Raw genomic sequence first — 20,246 nt, 5'->3', positions numbered from 1 at the left:
TGCTTCTTCGGTGGAACAACAACAAGAAAGCAAATAAATCAAAACAAAAGCAATTGTTTTTATTCACTTGGTTTTCTCTGACCTTTGTACCAATTCTTCTCTCTTCACTAGCCCTTTAAAAACTTCCCCAGGCTAGGTGCGGTGACTCATGCCTGTAATCCCACCACTTTGGGAAGCTGAGGCAGATTGATCTCTTGAGCCCAGGAGTTTGAGAGCAGCCTGAGCAACATGGTGAAACCCCATCTCTACTAAAAATACAAAAATTAGCCAGGCATGGTGGTGCATGTCTGCAGTTTCAGCTACTGGGGAGCCTGAGGTGGGAGGATTGCTCGAGCCTGGGAGATGGAGACTGCAGTGAGCTGTGATTGCACCACTGTACTCCAGCCTAGGTGACAGAATGAGACCCTGTCTCAAAAAACAAAAAACAAAAACACACACACACACCAGAAAAAACAACAAACTTCCCCATGTACTGTCACCACATGAAATAATCTATTGGGTCTGTTTTTTCATCTCTATAGAAGCATCTATTTGCTCTGTTCTGGTCTGTTGCTCTTCAAGTCTGATAAATAGTTGTCATCTTTATCTTCCTTCACCATCATCCTATTTCTTTCTTTCTTGTCTGCTTTTTGGTCATTTCTTAGATCTCATGTCTTCCCCTTTTCTTGGTTTTCTCCCTTGTTTTGTTGGATCACACCCTGCAGTAGCTTCCTGAAAAAGGAAATAGGTCTGATCTTAATCTGCAGTATGTTAACATTTGCCTCATTGCCCTGTTTTCAGTATGGCTTGTCACCTGTCCTCTAGGTGTCCCTGAGTCCAGAAGCTCAGGACTAGTTTGCCTTGAGAGTCAACCTGTTGTTTTCTGCTATTGGGATAGGGCAGTCACTTAGTTACTGAGGGTGTGGAGGAATCTGTAAGCTCTCCTCCAGCCTCCTTTTTAAGTCTTTACCTCATAGATACTTTGTGCTGTGAGCCTTCCTGGGCCTTTCTGAGCTTCTGCATTATAAACTGGCTGATTTCTTGTCATACAAGAAGACATACAGGTTTCTGTTCACTCATCTGTGCTAAGTCCTTGCCATTTATCCATTTGTTTTCCATTGGCCAAAATTATGTTGACATGTCTCATTTATTGTCAACTCTTACTTTTTTCTTCTTTGTGGCTTTGTTAATGGGGTTTTAGGAGGGCATGGATATAAACAGCCCGTTTTCAATCAGCCATTTTAATCATAAGTATTTATTACATTTTCTGATTATTGTTGTTTACTGTAGTGTAAGGGAACCAGAGATCACCTCTAACCTCCTTGTTAGCTCTTAACAGGCTCTTTGGCTGGATCTGGAAACCAAATTGACACCAGGCAGATTAACATGAGAAAAGTATATAAATTTTATTAGTTTTATATGTACATGGGATCTTCACAAGACAGTGAAGCCTGAAGAAGTGGCCAAAGCAACATATCTTTATACTTTCTAGATAGAGTGATAAACTTGATCAGAAATAACAAAACAAAATATGGCAAAGGGCAGTCAATTTTCTGGTGGAGTCACTAGAAGATGTATGAGAGGTGGGGTAAAACAGGTGAATTATAAGAGTTATTCTGTTCATGATGTTTATTCAAGTCCATTGCAGGCTCGATTCCAAGGCTCTGGCTATATGCGCTGTTTTCTCGCCCTGGTACTGAGAGGGCAGCCCTCGTACAGGATTCTCTATCGCTTGGTGCATGCAGGAGGAGACAGTTCAGCTCGTCCGTTCTGAAACTACAGTTTCTCCAATATTTTCAACTTGAAATCATCAGTATACCAATCTGGCATGTTTTGTGATGGCATATCCTTTCCCTCTTCAGTAGTTAGTTACTGTAGAATATTGGTAATTTTTATCACTAGATCTTGAACTGTCTTATTAGTTCTGATAGTTTGTAGAGTTTCTTGATTGGAGGGGTAGACAATTATAATGTACGAGGATGTCAGTGGTTTCTTCCTTTGCAATCTCTTTTCTTTTTTTTCTTTCCTTTCTCCTTTCCTTTCCTTTCTCTCCCCCGACTCCCCCCTTCCCTCTCCCCCTCCCTCTCTCTTTTTCTTCCTTTCCCCTCCCCCTTCCCCTCCCCTTTTCTGTCCCCCTTCCATTTCTGTCACCTCCCCCTCCCCTCCCTTTCCCTCCCCTCCCTTTCCCTCCCCTCCCTTTCCCTCTCCTCCCTTCTCCTCCCCTCCCTTCTCCTCCCCTCCCTTCTCCTCCCCTCCCTTCTCCTCCCCTCCCTTCTCCTCCCCTGTCCCTCTCCCCTCCCCTTCTCCTCCCCTGTCCCTCTCCCCTCCCCTTCTCCCTCTCCCCTACTCCTCCCCTTCTCCCTCTCCCTCTCCCCTCCCCCTCCCACTTCTCCCTCTCCCTTTCCCCTTCCCTTTCCCTTTCCTCTTCCTCCTCCCCTTCCCTTTCCCTTTCCCCTTCCCTTTTTCCTTCCCCTTCCCTTTCCCCTCCACTTTCCCTTCCCCCTTCCCTTCCCAAGGCTGGAGTACAATAGTGCGTTCTTGGCTCACTGCAACCTCTGCCTCCTGGGTTCAAGTGATTCTCATGCCTTAGCCTCCCAAGTAGCTGGGATCACAGGCATGTGCCACCACGCCTGGTTAATTTTTGTATTTTTAGTAGGGATGGGGTTTCACCATGTTGGTCCGGGGAGCGGGGCGTGGTCTCAAACTCCTAGCCTTGAGTGATTTGCCCACCTCAGCCTCTCAAAATGCTGGGATTACAGGAAGGAACCACTGCTCCCAGCCCTTTTTTTTTTTTTTTTTTTTTTTTTTAAACTGAGATAAGGTCTCACTCTGTCACCCAGGCCGGAGTGCAGGGGGACAGTCATAATTCACTGAAGCCTCAGTCTCCTGGTCCCAAGTGATCCTCCTTCTTCAGCCTCCTGAGTAGCTGGGACCACAGGTGTGTGCCACCACACTCATTTTGCAGAGGTAGGGTCTTGCTATATTGCCTAGGCTGGTATTGAACTCCTCAGCTCAAGTGATCCTCCCACCTCGGCCTTCCAAAGTGCTACGATTACAGGCTGAGCCAGCACTAATCCTCATATTTATTTCTTTTTGTTGCCTTACTGTGTTATAATATATTCAGGGCAGAAAGGAAACCATGATGGTGAATAGCATTGTCTTATTCCTGACTTTAACAGAAAAGCTTCCAGGGTTTTCCATTAAGTATGAAGTTTATTTTAATTTCCTTTTTCTTTCGTCTTTCTTTCTTTCTTTCTTTTTTTTTTTTTTTTTTGTGAGACAGTGTCTTGTCTGTCACCCAGGCTGGAGTACAGTGGCACAATCGCAGCTCACTGCACCTTTGCCTCCTGGGTTCAAGCGATTCTCCTGCCTCAGCCTCCTGAGTAGCTGGGATTCCATGTGTGTACCACCACGCCTGGCTAATTTTTGTATTTTTAGTAGGGGTGGGGTTTCACCATGTTGGTCAGGCTGGTCTCAAATTCCTGACCTCGTGATTTGCCCACCTCGGCCTCCTAAAGTGCTGGGATTACAGGTGTGAACCACCGCTCCCAGCCCTTAATTTTCAATAGTTATAATTTATCAGACTTTAGTCTTGGTGTGTGTGTTTTAATCACAAATGAGTGTCGAGTTTTGTCAGGTGCTTTTTCTGCATCCAGATTATCCTATTTTTTTTCTTGTAGTTTCTTTTGATATGGTGAGTTTAATAAGTTTTCTGATATTTCAATATCTCTGCATTTCCAGGATTTGCTAATGTTTATTTAGAATTTTTACACCTATTCTCTAAGTGAGGTTAGGAGCTTTTACTTCCTTTCTTCTCCCATTGTTTTTCTTTGAACTTGATATCAGGGTATTATAAAAAGGAGCTGAATGTTTTCTATTTATGGAAGAGATTGGATTAAGTGTTTTTTTCTTAACGATTTGAGAAAACTTACCAGTAAAACCACACCTACAGGTACAGTTTTTTAAGGTAGATTTTAGACTGCCAAATCAATTCGTTTGAAGGTTATAGACCTATTCAGGTTTTCTATTTCCTCTTGAGTCAATTTGGAATTTTTATTTTCCTGGAAAATTGTCAGTGGCAGGAGAGAACAAATAACCAGGGAGTTCCAGAACTTGGGGGAAAATAGCATCTTTGTCTGATTCGTGCTACCCAACACTGAGAAGGTAGGAGGGAGGAGATCGAAGTGAAACCCTTCCAGGGTTTTGTATTATTCAGAAGCAGAAAAGAGCTATTGATTAGCTTTCTGCTTGAAGTCAAGTGTACATGTCAAAAATGTCAGTGTAACCACCTAAGTGGTATAAATAGACTATAAATGCAAAGTTTGTGGAGGGAGGGGAATAAAGAATATGCAATCAATCCAGCAGAAAGCAAGATGGGAGGGAGCAAGAAAAGCAGAGAAAAGCCTGGCAAGGAGAAAGCCTGTCCTTACGATGACCTTTGGGCAGCACCCCCCTCCCAGGAACTTTCTGGACGCCCACTCCTTTCTCAGCACCTGTTTTCTCCTGTTATCATTGCATACGTCCATCACACTGCTGCATGGCTGCCTGCCATCTTTCTCTCTTCCAGAAAGTAAGCTCTGCCTGGGACAGGGCTGGGGTCATTCATCTGCATATTCTCAGCGCCTGACATATAGTAGGTGCCCAATAAATGTTTGAGTAAGCCTGAAGCACAGATAAATAAGTAAACAGGTGGATAAATACATCCTGAGATGTTACTTTGCCAGGCTCAATGGCTATGGGAAAACATTTTCATCTGAGATCTCCTTGGTTGATAAGTGAGTTAGAGAACTGAGGAAGTAGCTGCAGCCTTGAATTCAATTGAGAAAAAAGTCAGAGTGAGATGCCTCGACTGAAACTGTCTCAAAATTCCTCAAGCGCCCGTGTAGCTGTCACACACTTGATCGGTACCTAGTAGTACCTAGAAATTCCCTTGTGCACTGGTAAAATAGCTCATAAACTTTAAATTAGTGCTGCTCAAACATTAATGAGCACACGATTCACCTGGGGCGCTTGTTAAACTACAGTCTGATGTAGGAGGTCTTGAGGGGAGCGGGGCACAGATGCTGCATTTCTAGCAAGCTCAGTGTTGCTGGTCTATGGACCACGTCTTATATAACAGCAAGGCTTTCAGTAGCAAGGTGTAGATTGTCACCTGCTCTCCCCAGGTGCTTGAGGACAGCAAAATGATCCTGTGCTTGGAGAATAAGTCCTGTGCTCTGACTTCCAGGATTGTTACCAGTGAGTGTGAAGGATCCAAGCCTACACTGGCTGGGGAGGAGTGCCCCTCGACCTTAAACTGTGCATCCTGAAACAGGCCTGTCTCCAGCTGTGTCAGAGCCCCTGGGGTGGAATTAGTTCGCTGAGGTACCTGCATAGTGATTACATCTGCCCTCATTTTCTTGTTTCTCAGGCTGAGCCACACGGCCTGTTGGGACATGTCGAGTCCTGGGAAGCCCTCATCTGTGTGATTCACACGTCACTTGTCACTGTTCTCTGGCCGTGCCACGCTTTATGTATGCAATCAAAATCCCATTTCCTTGCCTCATTCCAGCGAGCCTTTGCCTTGCTGTCACTCTGGTCCTGGGCCGGGGAGGGCCACCTTTTCTATTTCCGTCGTGCCGCCTGCCCTGGGTTAAACATAGACCACTTCGCTCCGTTTACCTAGAATGATGGAATGGGCCTGGGAGTGATGACGCCACTTTCTTGTTGTTTTGTTTTTGTTTCCTTTTTTTTTTAGTTCCCCATTTTTAGAGAAATGGCACAAAACCAGTGGGAAATACCCCAAATTGCAGATAAGCCACTAATGCACCAATCCTGGGGCCAGGCCGCGGGCGCTGGCACTTCCCCGAGCCTCTCTCCCCATCACATCTCGGAAACGGTGCTGGCAAGCTGTCTGGTCTGTTCTTTACCTTACATTTATATTGACTCCTGTGGATCGGGGTAGGCTTGTGGACAGATAGATGCTTCTCTCAGAGAGGGATGGAACCAGGGGTTTCTAAGGCGATGGTATGGCTCTAGGGTTTTACAGAAAGCATATTTGAAGGCAGAAGCATCTGTTAGACAGCAGGAGAACCTGGAATTTGAATGCGCATGGGACTCCTGCCTTGGCTCTTCTCCACACATAGTCTTGGCCTTCAGGAGCTTTGTCCTTCTCAGGGTGGACAGAGGTAATGCAGCCATGGACCGAGGCTTGGGAAGGGGAACAGGGATGCCAAGCCAGCTCCTCATCCCCTCCAGTGAAGATATTGTAGAGGGGACTAAGTTAAAGCTGGGGCTGCCAGCAGGGGCCTGCATGCTGGGTTTGTCTTCTGGGGCCCCAGTCTTTCCTTATTCCTGAATCTTGCCTGAACCAGCTATCGGGGCAGGTAGTGTCTGGGCCGGGCAGGTAATAGTGCTGAGTGAGGCAGGTACAGGTGCTTCCTCAGGGCCAATGACTTCAGATCAGCCCCCACCTCCAGCCCTAGGGATCCTGGTTTAATGGGACAGGGGCTTCCTAGGGCATTTCTAAGCTCTCAGGTGATTCTCATGGGCAGCCAGAGTTGCAGACTACTGTGATAGAGAACGGTGGAGAATGTGGCAGCATTTCTTCTCATCGTGTCGATAGCACCTTCAGTATGGCCCACTTGAGTTTTCAAGAGACAACTGAAATCTTTATTATTTTTTTCTCTTTTTTTTTTTTTCTTGAGTTGGAGTCTCACTTGTTGCCGAGGCTGGAGTTCAGTGGCGCGATCTTGGCTCACTGCAGCCTCTGCCTCCTGGGTTCCAGCGGTTCTCCTGCTTCAGCCTCCCAGGTAGCTGGGATTCCAGGCACGTGCCACCATGCCCAGCTAATTTTTATTATTATTATTATTATTTGAAGGGGTTTCACCATATTGGCAAGGCTGGTCTCGAACTCCTCACCTCAGGTGATCTGCCTGCCTTGGCCTCCCAAAGTGCTGAGATTACAGGCATGAGCCACTGTGCCTGGCCTTTATTTATTTTTTCACAAGACCTTTCTTGGTTTTTGTGTGCTTGAAGCTAAGTCAAAACTTTTTTTTTAAAAGGTCTGCAGGTCAAGCAAAGCACATCCAGTGGTCCTGTAGGCAGACTCTGGTCTGCAGGGTGAGCCCTCGGCTGTCTGATGCTGCCTCCGATTGCACCCACCTCCTCATGTCTGGCTGTTCTCTGTGACACGGGGGTGACTATACTTGTACTTTGCGTTCACCCATTTTCTGTTCTTGTGGCCCCAGTCCCACAGCCAACTCTGGGAAAATAATGTATCCTGGGCACAGACCCAGGGTGATTCGCATCTTCCCACAACAACCCTGAGTAGTATGTGATATTTTTGGTTCCATTTCTCAGATGTGCAAAGCCACTTGCCCAAGGGGGATGGTGGAGTCGGGCAAACACAGCTCTGTTTGCCTCATGAGCCTGAGCTCTCAAGTCGCCTCACTGGCTCTCTCTGCTTGGAGTTCTTTGTGGTCCTGCTGGCTGGGAACACCCCACCAACTGGCTTCTGTGTGGGACCCTCTGACCCAGTCAGGTGGCTCCTTTGAGTTCATGATTGGGCTGAGCAGGTGTTCCAGATGCCAGGCCAGAGGATTGTGTAGGAGTCAGACAGGGATGGGGATGTGGGAGTCCCTGGTTTCTAGAGAAATATTTAGGTTGGTGCAAAAGTAATTGCGATTTTGTCCATTTTTATGGCAAAAGACACAATTACTTTTCACCAAGCTAATATCACATTCCCGACTTCTGCTGTCTGTATGCTCTTCCTTCGCCCCCACCCCAACCTCTGTCCCCTAGGTTGTGATGTCCCCATTCTGCCTCTGCCTCCCTCTCTCTAGACTCTAGATTTAGAATAGGGCAGGAGGGACGGCATCTTTGCTGGCATTTTCTCTCTGCAAGACCAGGATAGTAGCCTGGTAAGCTGAGCAGAGCCCATGAAAACAGAAAGAGAATGAAGGGAGGCTGGGCACAGTGGCTCACGCCTGTGATCCCAGCACTTTGGGAGGCTGAGGCAGGCAGATCACTTGAGGTCAGGAGTTCGAGACCAGCCTGGCCAACATGGTGAAACCCTGTCTCCACTAAAAATACAAAAATTAGCCAGGCATGGTGGCGCAGGCCTTTAGTCCCAGCTACACTGGAGGCTGAGGCAGGAGAATCGCTTGAACCCAGGAGGCGCAGGTTGTAGTGAGCTGAGATCATGCCACTGCACTCCAGCCTGGGTGACAGAGCAAGACTCCATCTCCAAAAAATAAAAATAAAAAAAATACTAAAAAAAAAAGAGAGAATGAAGGGAGAGCTGGGCTGGGAGGCTGGGCAGCTGACCCAGGCTGGTGGCTGGATGATTCCCAGGACTTAGTGGCTAGAAAAGTTGGAGAATAAATGAGAGTGAATGAGAGAGGAAGGAGATGGAACAAACCTCAAGACTGGGGATAGAGGAGTGGGGTGCATAGAAAGCCGGGAGTCCCTGCTGGGACTAGTGAGCTTGACAGGGCAGGTCATCTAGCGCCTGTAGTCTACTATAACATTTCCCGAGATGCTGTGCCAAGGTGGGTTTAGGTGGTCTCTGGACGAGACTTTCAGTACCAGTGAATCACATCAAGAGAAGGGTATTCCTTTTGTAGTTCTCTCCTTGCTTCTGATTACATTGAGGAGAAAGTTTTGGGAGGTGCCAGGTGAGGGCAGGCCTCAGCAGGTAGCAGTATCCAGCAAAGATTGAATAACATTGCTTGGTGTTTGTTGTGGTTATTTTTATGGTTATTACAGATTTCTGGCAAGTGTCACTAGTTTTCCATTCACAGACTCACATATTCAGTGAGTCAGTGCAATTTTTAAAAGAAAAAAGTGAGTCAACTAAAAATATTAGCAAATAAGAGGAAAAAGTGGTATGAGAGTATGCTGAAAATTATAATGGTGATCAGTGAAAGACAGGCTCCCAGGAGATACTGAGTGTGGGAGGTTTAGGGTCTCCGGCTGTGGGGTCAAATGGACCGGAGTTCAAACCCATTAACACTGTGACCTTGGGCAAGTCGCTTTGCGTCTCTAAGGCATAGTGACTCCATCATAAAACATTAATATTAAGTGAGCTCATGCTTGTCACGTGCTTGGCGCAAGGCCTGACCCAGCATCATAGTAGTGGTGGTTATTATGTGAAGTGTTTATTGGCATGAAATACTGAACTCAGAGGCTGGTGTTCCTGGGCTAGCAAGGATCACAGGCCAACATGGAAGATGAGGCTTGTGAGGGAATGAGCTCTCTGTCCACACAAGTGTTTGAGAGGCTTGTCACCTGTCTAGGATTTAGTGGCAGGATTCTGCTACTGGATGGGACAGACAAAAGGGGAGATCCCTTCAAGTAACCATTCCACGGACACGGTGCAGAGAGAGTCAACATAGCAGGCCGGGGTGCCCTCCTTAGAAAGGCCTGCTTGCAGCATTGGCCCTTGGCTGGTGTCTGGGAACTTGCATTTAGGAAGGGCTCCCACTGTTCCCTAAATAGTAAGGGTGGCTGTTCTCTAAACTGTTCATGTAAGTGATAACGGTTTGTGCTGAATACCTGGATTTCTTCAGGGAGTCTGCAATTCGTGTTTATGCTAGGCAGGGGATGCCTACATGAGCAGCTCCTTATAAAAACTCTGGGCACTGAGTCTGTAATGAGCTTACCTGCTAGACAATGTTTTACACATGCTATCAGGACTCACTGCTGGAGGAATTAGGCACATCCTATGTGATTCTGCTGGGAGAGGACTCCTGAACTTGCACCTGGTTTTCTCAGGACCTTGTCCCAGGTTCTGTGTCCCTTCGCTGATTTTGCTTTGTATCCTTTTGCTGTAATAAGACCCTTTAAAAAAAAATAGAGACAGGATCTCACGGTGTCACCCAGGCTGGAGTGCAGTGGTAGGATCCTAGCTCACAGCAGCCTCAAACTCCTGGGCTCAAGCAATCCTCCCATCTCAGCCTCCCGAGAAGCTGGAACCATAGGCATGTGCCACCATGCCTGGCTAATTTTGTGATTTTTTTTTTTTTTTTTTTTTAGAGACAGAGTTTTGCTATGTTGTCTAGGCTGGTCTTGAACTCCTGGCCTCAAGCAATCCTCCTGCCTCAGCCTCCCAAAGTGCTGGGATTACAGGTGTGAGCTACTGTGTCTGGCCATAAGTCTTCACCAGAAGTAAAATATATGCTGAATCCCATGAGTCCTTCTGGGAAACGTCAGAGCTGAGGGTGGTTTTGGGAACTCCCAGCATAGCCTGCCTCTGTCTTCAGGTCAGAGAAGGAAACCCAGGGCTTTATCTGGGTCAGTGGGTCATCCTGGTTCAATGGGTCAGGGGCTTCCTAGCAAAGGTTCCGCAAAAGTTCTCCTAGGATCAAACTTAGGGAAGCGCTCTGAAGGAGTTGGTGATGCTTCTGGGAAGAGCCAGCCTATCAAGCACATATGGGGGTGCCTGTCCCTCTTTGGGGTGCTGTGCGATGTCACTGCTTCGTACAAAGCAGCTTAAAAGGTTTGGGAGGAAGTATTGGGGTGTGTTTATGTGTGGCTGAAGTCTCAGGTATGGTTTGTGTTACGCCTCTGAAGGACAGAGCACAATCCCAAAATAGTTTTCACAGGAATGACCAAGCTAGAGACCATTGGTTTGGACCTATAATATCAGAGAGGCCACACCCTGATTCTTTACAAAATGTAACAGTGACCACACCTCAGTGGTTAGTGTCAAGGTTAAGGAGTGTTGATATCAACTTCTCTCTGAAGGACCTGATTCCGTTATGTATGAATGTATTTCTGCTGGTCTGAGCCTCTGTTTAGACTTACAGGAGATGGTTAATGATCTCTGATGAGGCTCACCCTGAGCCAGGACTGGGCAGGGTTAATGGAGAGTATCTGGGCTGTATTTTCAAAGAACTGTCATGGTGTAGGGGGACTAGGACAGGTGTTTGCAGACATTCCTAGCTTGAGGTTGGCCTGATTGTTCTGTGTGAATCACCAGGCAGGTATTCAGCATTGGTCCTGTTGGTCTTCCTTCTGATTACCCCCTAGCCAGAGGGAGTGGTGGTGTAGGGCTGAGGTAAGCTCAGAAATGGGGCACTTGGCCAGGTGTGGTGGCAGGCACCTGTAATCCCAGCACTTTGAGAGGCCGAGGCAGGGTCACAAGGTCAGCAGTTCGAGACCAGCCTGGCCAACATGGTGAAACCCCATCTCTACTAAAACTACAAAAATTAGCCGGGTGTGGTGGCATGCGCCTGTAGTTCCAGCTACTTGGGAGGCTGAGGTAGGAGAATCGCTTGAACCCAGGATGCGGAGGTTGCAGCGAGCCAAGATCGCACCACTACACTCCAGCCTGGGTGACAGAGTGAGACTCCGTCTCAAAAAAAAAGAAGTGGAGCACTTCTCTGCATGAAGAAGTGAAGGGAGTTGGAATAAAATGGAAGGCAGAGGAGCGTCTGCTGTGGTGGGCTGGAAACTCCACTCCCCCCACCCATCCCTCCCCCAGATTTCATCAGAGCCTTTTGTAAAGGATGGCAGAACCATGGAGCTGGGAGAAGGAGCTATCACTTGCCTGCAGTGTCAGCAAAGAGAGGCCAATTTTTAATGCTTTGTGTACATTATTAACTCTTTTGATCCTTGTAACAGGTATTATTATTAATACTTACATCATCATTACTATTTTTTGTCTTCACGGGAATTGCTGACTTGAGATTGTCCAGCTAGATCAAGCAACTTGTCCTGGCAAAGTGTGGATTTGAACCCAGGCAGTCTGGCTCCCAAGTCTACTCTCTTTACCACTACACTGTCAGGACTTGGTGACCTGGAAATGCTCCCCCTGACTCCAAAATTCAGTGACCCCAGGAGCCAGTCCAAGCAGAGAAAGGCTGTCATGATGTCCTGCAGGCTTTCTGAACTAGTTATATGTTTTTTCCCAATTAATAGACCTTGAAATAAATAGTTAACTGTTTTTAAAAAAATTGACCTTGTAGGCCAGGCACAGTGGCTCACACCTGCAATCCCAGTGCTTCGGGAGGCTGAGGTGAGGGGATGGCCTGAGGCCAGCTATTCAAGACCAGCCTGGGCAATATAGCAAGAGTCCGTCTCTGGGGAAAAAAAAAAAAGTAGTCTGGCCAGGCTGGGTGTAGTGGTTCACACCTGTAATCCCAGCTCTTTGGAAGGCCGAGGCAGGCGGATCACCTGAGGTTGGGAGTTCGAGACCAGCCTGACCAACATGGAGAAACCCCATCTCTACTAAAAATACAAAATTAGCTGTGTGTGGTGGCACATGCCTGTAATCCCAGCTACTCAGGAGGCTGAGGCAGGAGAATCGCTTGAACCCGGGAGGCAGAGGTTGCGGTGAGCCGAGATCGTGCCATTGCACTCCAGCCTGGGCGACAAATTAGCCTGGCCTTGGCTCCTTGTCATAGTCTCTCGTGCGCTTCTTCAATCTCTACTTTCCTCTCCCTCCCACTTGTACTACAGATGGTGCCTTCTTACCCTATGCCGTAGCAATCTGGTCACTGGGGAAATGGGGGTATGGAGAGGGGTATACTCTAATTCCTTTAATCTTATTTCAAGGTCAAGTTACATTTTGGCCCCAAGCATACAGCCCCCTAACTTGAGCTCTGGATAGACCTCCTTTGGGACTCCCAATCCTGCTGAACCTCCCTGGCACTCTGTGCTCTTGCATATCTTCCACTCTGAGTCCAGCTCCAACATTCTGGCTATTTCTTCTTCCAGTGCTCTGTGACTTGCACAGTTGGCCCCAGAGGTCCCAGCCAGGAGTACCTGGGGAAGCATCAGAGGTATTGACAGCAACATTTCTGATCCATGGTCCGACTTGGCCTGATGAGGGCAGCTGTTAATGGCTCTCCAAGATATGTCTACATCCTAATCCCCAGAACCTGGGAATGTTATTTTATTTAGAAAAGAGGTCTTTGCAGGTACAATGAAGTTAAGGATCTTGAGTTGAGAAGGTTTTCCTGGGTTATCTGAGTAAGCCCTAAATGTAATCACAAGCATCTTTATAAGACAGAAGCTGAAGGAGATTTGACTATAGACAGAAGACAAAGGGTATGATTGGGGAGGTAGGATTTGAGTGATGCAGCCACAAGCCAAGGAATGCCAGTGGCTACCAGGAGCTGAAAGAGTCAAGGACTGAGTTCTCCCCTTGACCCTCTGGGAGCAGTATGGCCCTATCAATACCTTGATTTCAGCTCAGTGATACTAATTTTTGGGCGCTTGGCATCCAGAACTGTGAGAGAGAATACATTTTTGTTGCTTTAAGACACCAAGTGTTATAGTGGCCAAAGGAAGATTTTTAGAAATGCAGATATCTTTGGAAGCTTACCCACAAGTGCAGGCTCAAGAAAGGAACCAAATCTCTAAATTCTCCCTGCTTTACGTTCTTTAGTTTTGATTGTTGCTATCTGTATACCTTGCCCTTTACCAAGGAACTGTTAGCCAGGACTCTTTCTATTAAATGTTACAGAAATCCTATTCAGGCCAGATGTGGTGGCTTAGGCCTATAATCCCAGCTCTTTGGGAGGCCGAGGCAAAAGAATCACTTGAGCCCAGGAGTTTGAGACCAGCCTCAGCAACGTAGTGTCACCCCGTCTGTATAAATAAAAAATAAATTCACTAGGTGTGGTGGCACACACCTGTAGTCCCAGGTCCTTGAGAGGCTGAGGATCACTTGAGTCTAGGAGTTTGAGGCTGCAGTGAGCTGTGATTGTACCACTGTACTTTAGCCTGGGGACACAGCGAGATCCAGTGAAAAGAAATCCCACTCAAATTGGATTCAAACAAAAAAGGAACAGTCCCAGGAAGTTCAGTTTCAGGCATGGTTTGATCAAGTGGCTGAAACAGTGTCAGCAGTCTGATGTTTCTCTGTCTCTGATTCCCTCTCTTCCTCATCAGCCCCCTTCCTTCTGCATTGGCTCAGTTCTCAGTGAGACTTCTGCAAGGTGTCAACGTGACCATCAGCAGCTTCAGGCTTGCATCCTGTCATAGTAATACATCTTTCCCCAGTAATTCCAAAACCAAATTCCAGGTATCCAGCCCCAGATGGGTAATATGCCCCTTCGTGAACTAGTACTGTGGTTGGGGAGAGGGCACGTGCTAATTGGCCAGGCATGAGCCACTTGCTCCCGGAAACCTCGAGGGCTGAGAATGGGGTAAGGTGGTTCCACAGTAGAAAAATCAGGGTACTTCTTTCAGAAGCCAGGGTACGTATGGCCGCTGGGCAGGCCCACACAGCATACAGATGCTACGAGAGCCTGCTGTGCTTTGTAGGTCACAGACCCCCAGGGTGTGCTTGGAAATGCCAGATCATGCTGTGAGGCTTTCCCTCTGCCCCGGCCTCTGGCACGAGACTCCCACGTGTGAAAAGCAGACTCACAGTCCCTGCGTGTTGCGGAGCCCGGGAAATGAAGACGTCGATCCGGGAGGCCCCAGAAGGTGTAGGGGATTGAGTGAGGGAGGCAAGAAGCTGCAGCAGCCACCACCGCTGGGACCTCATGTTTACAAATCACATTATCAGAGCATCTTTGAACTTCTGTTGGCATTTACGTGACTAATGTTGGAGCTGGTGAGGGCCACGTTGGGAAATGGAAAAGGGAAGTGGGGACGAGCGCTCGTGCTAAAATGGGGCTCTCTTTGGCAATGGCCTTTGGAGGAGGTGACTCACTAGGGGCATTGAGGCAACAAAGGAACTGCTGTGGCTGGATGAAAAAAAGACGCTTCCTCTGCCCCCCTCACCACCCGTGTAAGGGGAAGCCCATGACCTGAGTGTCTTGAAGGAAGCATTTGGTCAGGGAGGGTGACCCATGGTGGAGCCATACTAGATGGTGGTCAGGAACCTGCCTTGGTGAACAGGTTAGAGTGGAGGTGATGCATTAAGAGTTCCAGAGCCAGATGTGCAGGACTTAGCCCTCAGTGTCGTATCTTGTGAGCAGCATGACCTTGGACGAGATCCTCCCCCTGACACCCTGATCTCGGCACCGCCATTATTAGCTGTTTAAGTGTATGCACTCTGCCCCAGTTTGCCTGGGGCAAACTGCCGAACTCTTCGAACCTTGAATTCATTCTCTGGAATAAGCATAATCGTAGAACCTAGATGATTTGTCAGGGCTTTCCTGGAGCTGCTGCTTCCCTGCTTTGGAGCAGAGATGGTAGCTTTGGCAGAAAATGGTGGATCATTGCAACAGAGAAGTTAATTAAGAGGTTTCCTCAGCAGAAAGAGCAGGATGGCAGGGGCCCTCCTGTGGTGTAGGACATGGGGATGTCTTTGTGAGTATCACGCGCACGCGCGCACACACACACACACACAGACACACAAACGCGCACGTGCACACACACACATGTGCCAGGTGCCACCATGCCGTTGCCTATTATTTTGATGGAGGTAGGCAGGAGCAGGGACTCCTTTTGCAAGAATGACAAAGAAGAGGCATTAGCAAGTTCTGCCTGTCTGTTCCTCTGGGGGAAACCCCGTGAAACCACCACAGAGCCACTCAGCTTTCCTTTCTTGGCACACTCTGGGAAACCCAGCCCGCAGGCAAGTGGGAGCACAGAGCGAGGCAAGGGTTGCCTTTGCTGGGGGGAGGGGTCCATCCTACTGTGTGCCCCCTGATGTCTGCACAGTGTGGATGGAGCTCCCTGGACATCCCCGCCTTCCCCTGGGCTGCCCCAAGTACTGCAGGCCTCACCCACGTGGTGCAGGACTGCTCGGCTATCCACAGGATCCTGGGGGGTGAGAGGGCATTTGCGGTGGGAGCTGAGATCTGCAGGGTCATTAGGAATTAGCGTCAGCTAATGGTGGCTCAGCACTCCTGGGGGAGAGAAGAAAGGAAAGGGAGAGAATAGGGATGTGAGCAGCCCTGATTTGCTGGTTCAGGGATTTCTGAGACCAAAAAGCAACCCACCAGCAAAGCAGAATTAGCTGTGTTATTTAAAGTTATTCACATCAGGATATTTAAATGATCTGTGCCCACTGTGTTCGTGTGGTTTCTATGGGCAAGATGCATTTTATGTTTTTAAAGTTTGTTTAACTTTTTCTATATCCATGGAGAATCGTTGGAAGATCAAATGATATCCCGATCAGTTGTAGAATTTATTTTATTTTATTTATGAGACAGAGTTTCACTCTGTCACCCAGGCTGGAGTGCAGTGACGCAATCTCGGCTTGCTGCAACCTCCACCTCCCAGGTTCAAGTGATTCTCATGTCTCAGCCTCCTGAGTTGTCGAGATTACACGTGTGCACCACCATGCGCAGCTAATTTGTGTATTTTTAGTAGAGACGAGGTTTCGCCACGTTGGCCAGGCTGGTCTTGAACTCCTGACCTCAAGTGATCCACCCGCCTTGGCCTCCCAAAGTGCTGGGATTACAAGCATGAACCATTGTGCCCAGCCTAGAATTTACTTTAAAGTAATTACCAGAATGGTAAATACTCCTCCTTCTTGTAGGTCAGAACTTGTCTGTGATCTCTAAAAGTCCTGAGCTTGATCCCTCCGTGGACATGCACCTGGGTCGGGGGCACTGGGAACCAACTGAAGCCTGGTCAGTGTGTCTTGTACCAGGGTTTTCGGCCGTGTTGCTGTTGACATTTTGGGCTGGATGATTGTTTTGTTGTGGGCGGTGGTCCTGTGCATTGTTGAGTGTTTAGCAGCATCCTTGGCCAGTAAATGTCACCAAATATTGCCCCATTGGCCCCTGGGGGCAAAAGTGCCCCTGGTTCAGAAACACAGGCTACACATGGAGTGCCATATTGTTCCCCTAGAAACCGGGAGAGGAAGGAGTTCCTCTGTTCTGGGCTGAGAGGGAGGCTGGGAGTGGGAACGCCCAGCACAGTTCGCTGTGGGAGAAATGAACCAGGGGCCTGAAAGGGGGTGGGTGCCACAGCTGCCCCCTCCCACAGCTTCCCCCCAGAGGCTCCAGAGCTGTCACACTGTCGTTAACGACACAGCATTCCTGTCAGTGTTTGTGTGCATCTTTGGATGAAACTAGAAAAGAAGCTGAACTATCTTCAACTGTGCCATAAAAGAGGATATAAAAAAACTCAATAAAACACGAAAATGTCAGCCGAAGCAGGATTGCTCGCTGGGGCCTTGGCAAGGAGGGGCAGACAGCAGGCTGGACGCCCCTGGCGCTGTTTGTGGGAGTCGTGGGTGGGGAAGAGAGACTGGGAGAGCCCAGCCCATGCTGGGGGCCACCAAGCCTGGGCTCTGGGCCAAACACACAGCCCCCTGGTTTCTTGAGCCCAACCCCAATGCTGTAATTCTGTTTATTTTGCTGAATATGAAATCCATATGGTTCTGATTTCTTCCTTGTAATCCGTCATCTCTGTGTGGCTTCGGAGCCAGCAACCATGCAAAGTGGCTTTGAAGTTGTTGTTCTGGGTAAGTAGGAAGTTGTGTTCTTCCAGGGTTCAGTGGGGCAACCATGAGGTTTGCATTTGGTTTGGGAACTGCTCCACGAGAGGGAAGCAGATTGGCACAGTCGGTTTTGGTCCTGGCTTAGGAGCTTGGGCTGGGTCAGAAGGGAGACCATTTACAGAGCCTTCGGTGGATTTGCACAGCCAAGGCCCCTCTCTGGCCCTCAGCTTAGGTCAGAGGTACTCTTGGTTCTAGGTGTCTCTTTGGAAACAACAGGTGTCTCTGCAGGGAGCTAATGCACTCACTCAGTCTCTCCCACCTCCGTCATGACAACCCGTAAATGTGTCCAAGACTTGCCAGATGTCCTCGGTGGGGGACAAAGTCGCCCCTGGTTCAGAAACAGAGTCTACATGTGGGATTGAGGGCCACATGGTAAATGTATGTTTAATGTTACAGGAAACTGCCACACTGCCCTGCAGAAGGACCATACCATTTTGTGTTCCCACGAGCAAAGTGTGAGAATTCCAGTTGCTCTGCATCCTTGCTGGCACTTGGTATTGTCAGTCTTTTTAATTTCAGTCTTTCTGGATCACACTTGATTTTGACATATATGAATGAGCCCCAGAAATGTCCAAGATTTGTTCAAGGCCCCTAGCCTTGTTAGGAGCTCCTTGAAGACCAGAATCTAGACATTCTGTCTTGGGGACTGCGGGCTTTCTGGGTGGTGGCCAGGTGTACAGAATGAAAGTGACAGGGTTATTCCATGTGCCAGACCTGGGAATCAGTAGCTTCTGTCTGGCCCTGGGGCTTCAGCAATATCCAAGAGGAATGTATAAAAAGGAGGTGGTGGTAGTAGGGAAACGTTGCACATCCCGGAGTCATGAGGTTGAAGACCCTACCTGCACTGTTGCTCCCTCCGCCCACTCCCAGCTCATTTTAAGCTGGAAGCTCAGAGAGGTACAGAAGCCTGCCCAGTGTCACTTGGCTAGCTGGTGGCATCTCGACTCTTCGTTATGGCAGGCAGTGGCAGAAGGCCAGCCTTGTTTCCAGAAGCATCCTTACTAATGCACCAGAGCTGCTTCTCCTTGGCGCTTTAAGGAGTAGAGTTTTTGCAAATTGCTCTACCTGGTTGGATCATCACACTCCCTCAGTGTCTTGGCCTCGGGTCCACTCCAGACCGGAAGGAGCATGTGCAGGGGATGACGGCTGTAGCTGAAAGCAGAGTGGGTGACCTAATGGGGACGTGGAGGTTCATCAGGACCAGGCACTTCTCCAGGGGCATCCCACCCACCCTCAGGGGGAAGGGGCCCAGCTGCCCTGGAAGGCTGTGGACATGCTTTCCCGATTGCAGAATACTTCTCTTTCATTTTGAATATCATTTGTTTGGTTGCCACGGCAACGTCAAGTCTCTATTTTAATGCTAACCTGCGTGGCTGCAACTTTCTATATATAAATGCTGCTTTGCACAGTGAATTAGTCGATGCCACGGGGAAGCAGCGGATGTGGGGATGGTGGCAGAAAATGACCAGCGTGTCAGATTTGCATAAGGACACACCACGAGGCTGAGGTGAGTTGGAACCAGGGCTCTGCTGGTTATCTTTGATGCAGATGCTCGAAGCTAATTGGACCAGGTTGAGTGCGAGTCAGCCGCCACTCCTGCAGGAGGAGAAATCTTCCTTGGATGACCTCTTGCTTGGCTAGGGTTTGGCTCTGCTCTGGGGGGATTTGAGGGATTCTTCTGTCTTCCCGTGTATCAGTCCTTCTCATGTATCCAGTGAGTCTGGGTTGCACTGTGACCCAAGGGTCTAGAAAGAAGAGAAAGCCACTTGGGCAGGGGACGTATCTGAGATGAGCTCTGTGGGAAGTGAGTTTTTCTTGATTTCCTGGGATTTACCTCAGTTTCCTGTTTTGGATCTTCTCCTCCGTTTGCCTTTTCTTAAATTCCCCAGTGTAGTGAGATTTTGTAGAGACCACGTGGCTCCAAGTAGCATGGTAGAGTTCTCAGGAGAAGCCTAAAAAGGTCCTTGGGAACCAGCAGATACAGCTCCCTCAGGTTCTAGATGAGGGAGATGCTCAGAGAGGTGACACGCTGTGCGAGACGTCACACAGCCGCTCTGGGGAAAGTGGGATGGGAAACCAGGCCCACACCGGTCTTCTGACTTACTCATGCATGCCACATTTGTGTGCATTCTGTCATGGGACTAGGCAGCGTGTGGGTGTACACAACAGTGAAAGGGGTACAGCGCGGACAGCACGCCCGGATGTTCCTTTCTGGTTTTGCAAGCCGGAGACGTGTAATGAACACAGGATTGTATAACTTGATCTGGATCGGCTTCTGGAAAGAGCACGGAAGTTTGAATCTACAAAACTTGGATTTGGGTGGATTCAGCCACTTTCTACCTGTGTGACCGTTTTGTCAACTTTTCTGAGGCTCCATTTCCTCACCTGACCTCAAGATGTGCTAAATATCTTCCCCTGGCATTGCAATGAGTCAGTGTTACAGCCAGTGTGAACCTATTGAGAACTGTGATAGGGGTGTGATGTGTCTGAGAGCAGAGTGTATTGCAAACTATAAGGCATCCCACCATAGCAGGCCACATCTCTGTTCTCCTGAGGCTGGGAGAGGATGGCACCGGTATCAGAACACTGGTCCAGCCAGAGGAGTTGGTCTGAAGATGGAGTTCTTCAGACAGCTCCTCTGATCAGTATGGTGTGAAATGTAGTACAATTTTATTGCTGTCAGAATATGTCATTTCGGGCTTCTCCTATAACATCAAACATTTGACAGTTTTTTTTTTTTTTTTTTTTTTTTTTTTTTTTTTTTGAGACGGAGTCTCGTTCTGTAGCCCAGGCTGGAGTGCAGTGGCGAGATTTCGGCTCATTGCAAGCTCCGCCTCCGGGTTCACGCCATTCTCCTGCATCAGCCTCC

At 48.4% G+C, this 20,246-nt stretch overlaps 1 protein-coding gene across 2 annotated transcripts in view; it reads left to right on the top strand.

Annotated features, from left to right (window-relative positions):
* Positions 1-20,246, top strand: part of GAS7 (growth arrest specific 7) — a 292,644-nt gene that overhangs the window by 123,108 nt on the left and 149,290 nt on the right. Inside the window, exon 1 of one of the 2 annotated variants that reach the window (XM_054459131.2) lies at positions 18,797-18,884. The exons of the other annotated variant lie outside the window; for it this stretch is intronic. The gene's annotated coding sequence lies outside the window, so the exon portion shown is untranslated. Of the gene's footprint in view, positions 1-18,796; positions 18,885-20,246 lie in introns of those variants that run through there. 2 annotated transcript variants of the gene reach the window in all.

This window comes from Pongo pygmaeus, chromosome 19 (genome assembly GCF_028885625.2).
Source record: "Pongo pygmaeus isolate AG05252 chromosome 19, NHGRI_mPonPyg2-v2.0_pri, whole genome shotgun sequence".
Classification (NCBI taxonomy): Eukaryota; Metazoa; Chordata; class Mammalia; order Primates; family Hominidae; genus Pongo; species Pongo pygmaeus.
The sequence above is the reverse complement of the archived record's forward strand: the minus strand, read 5'-3'. Positions and strand labels throughout refer to the sequence as shown.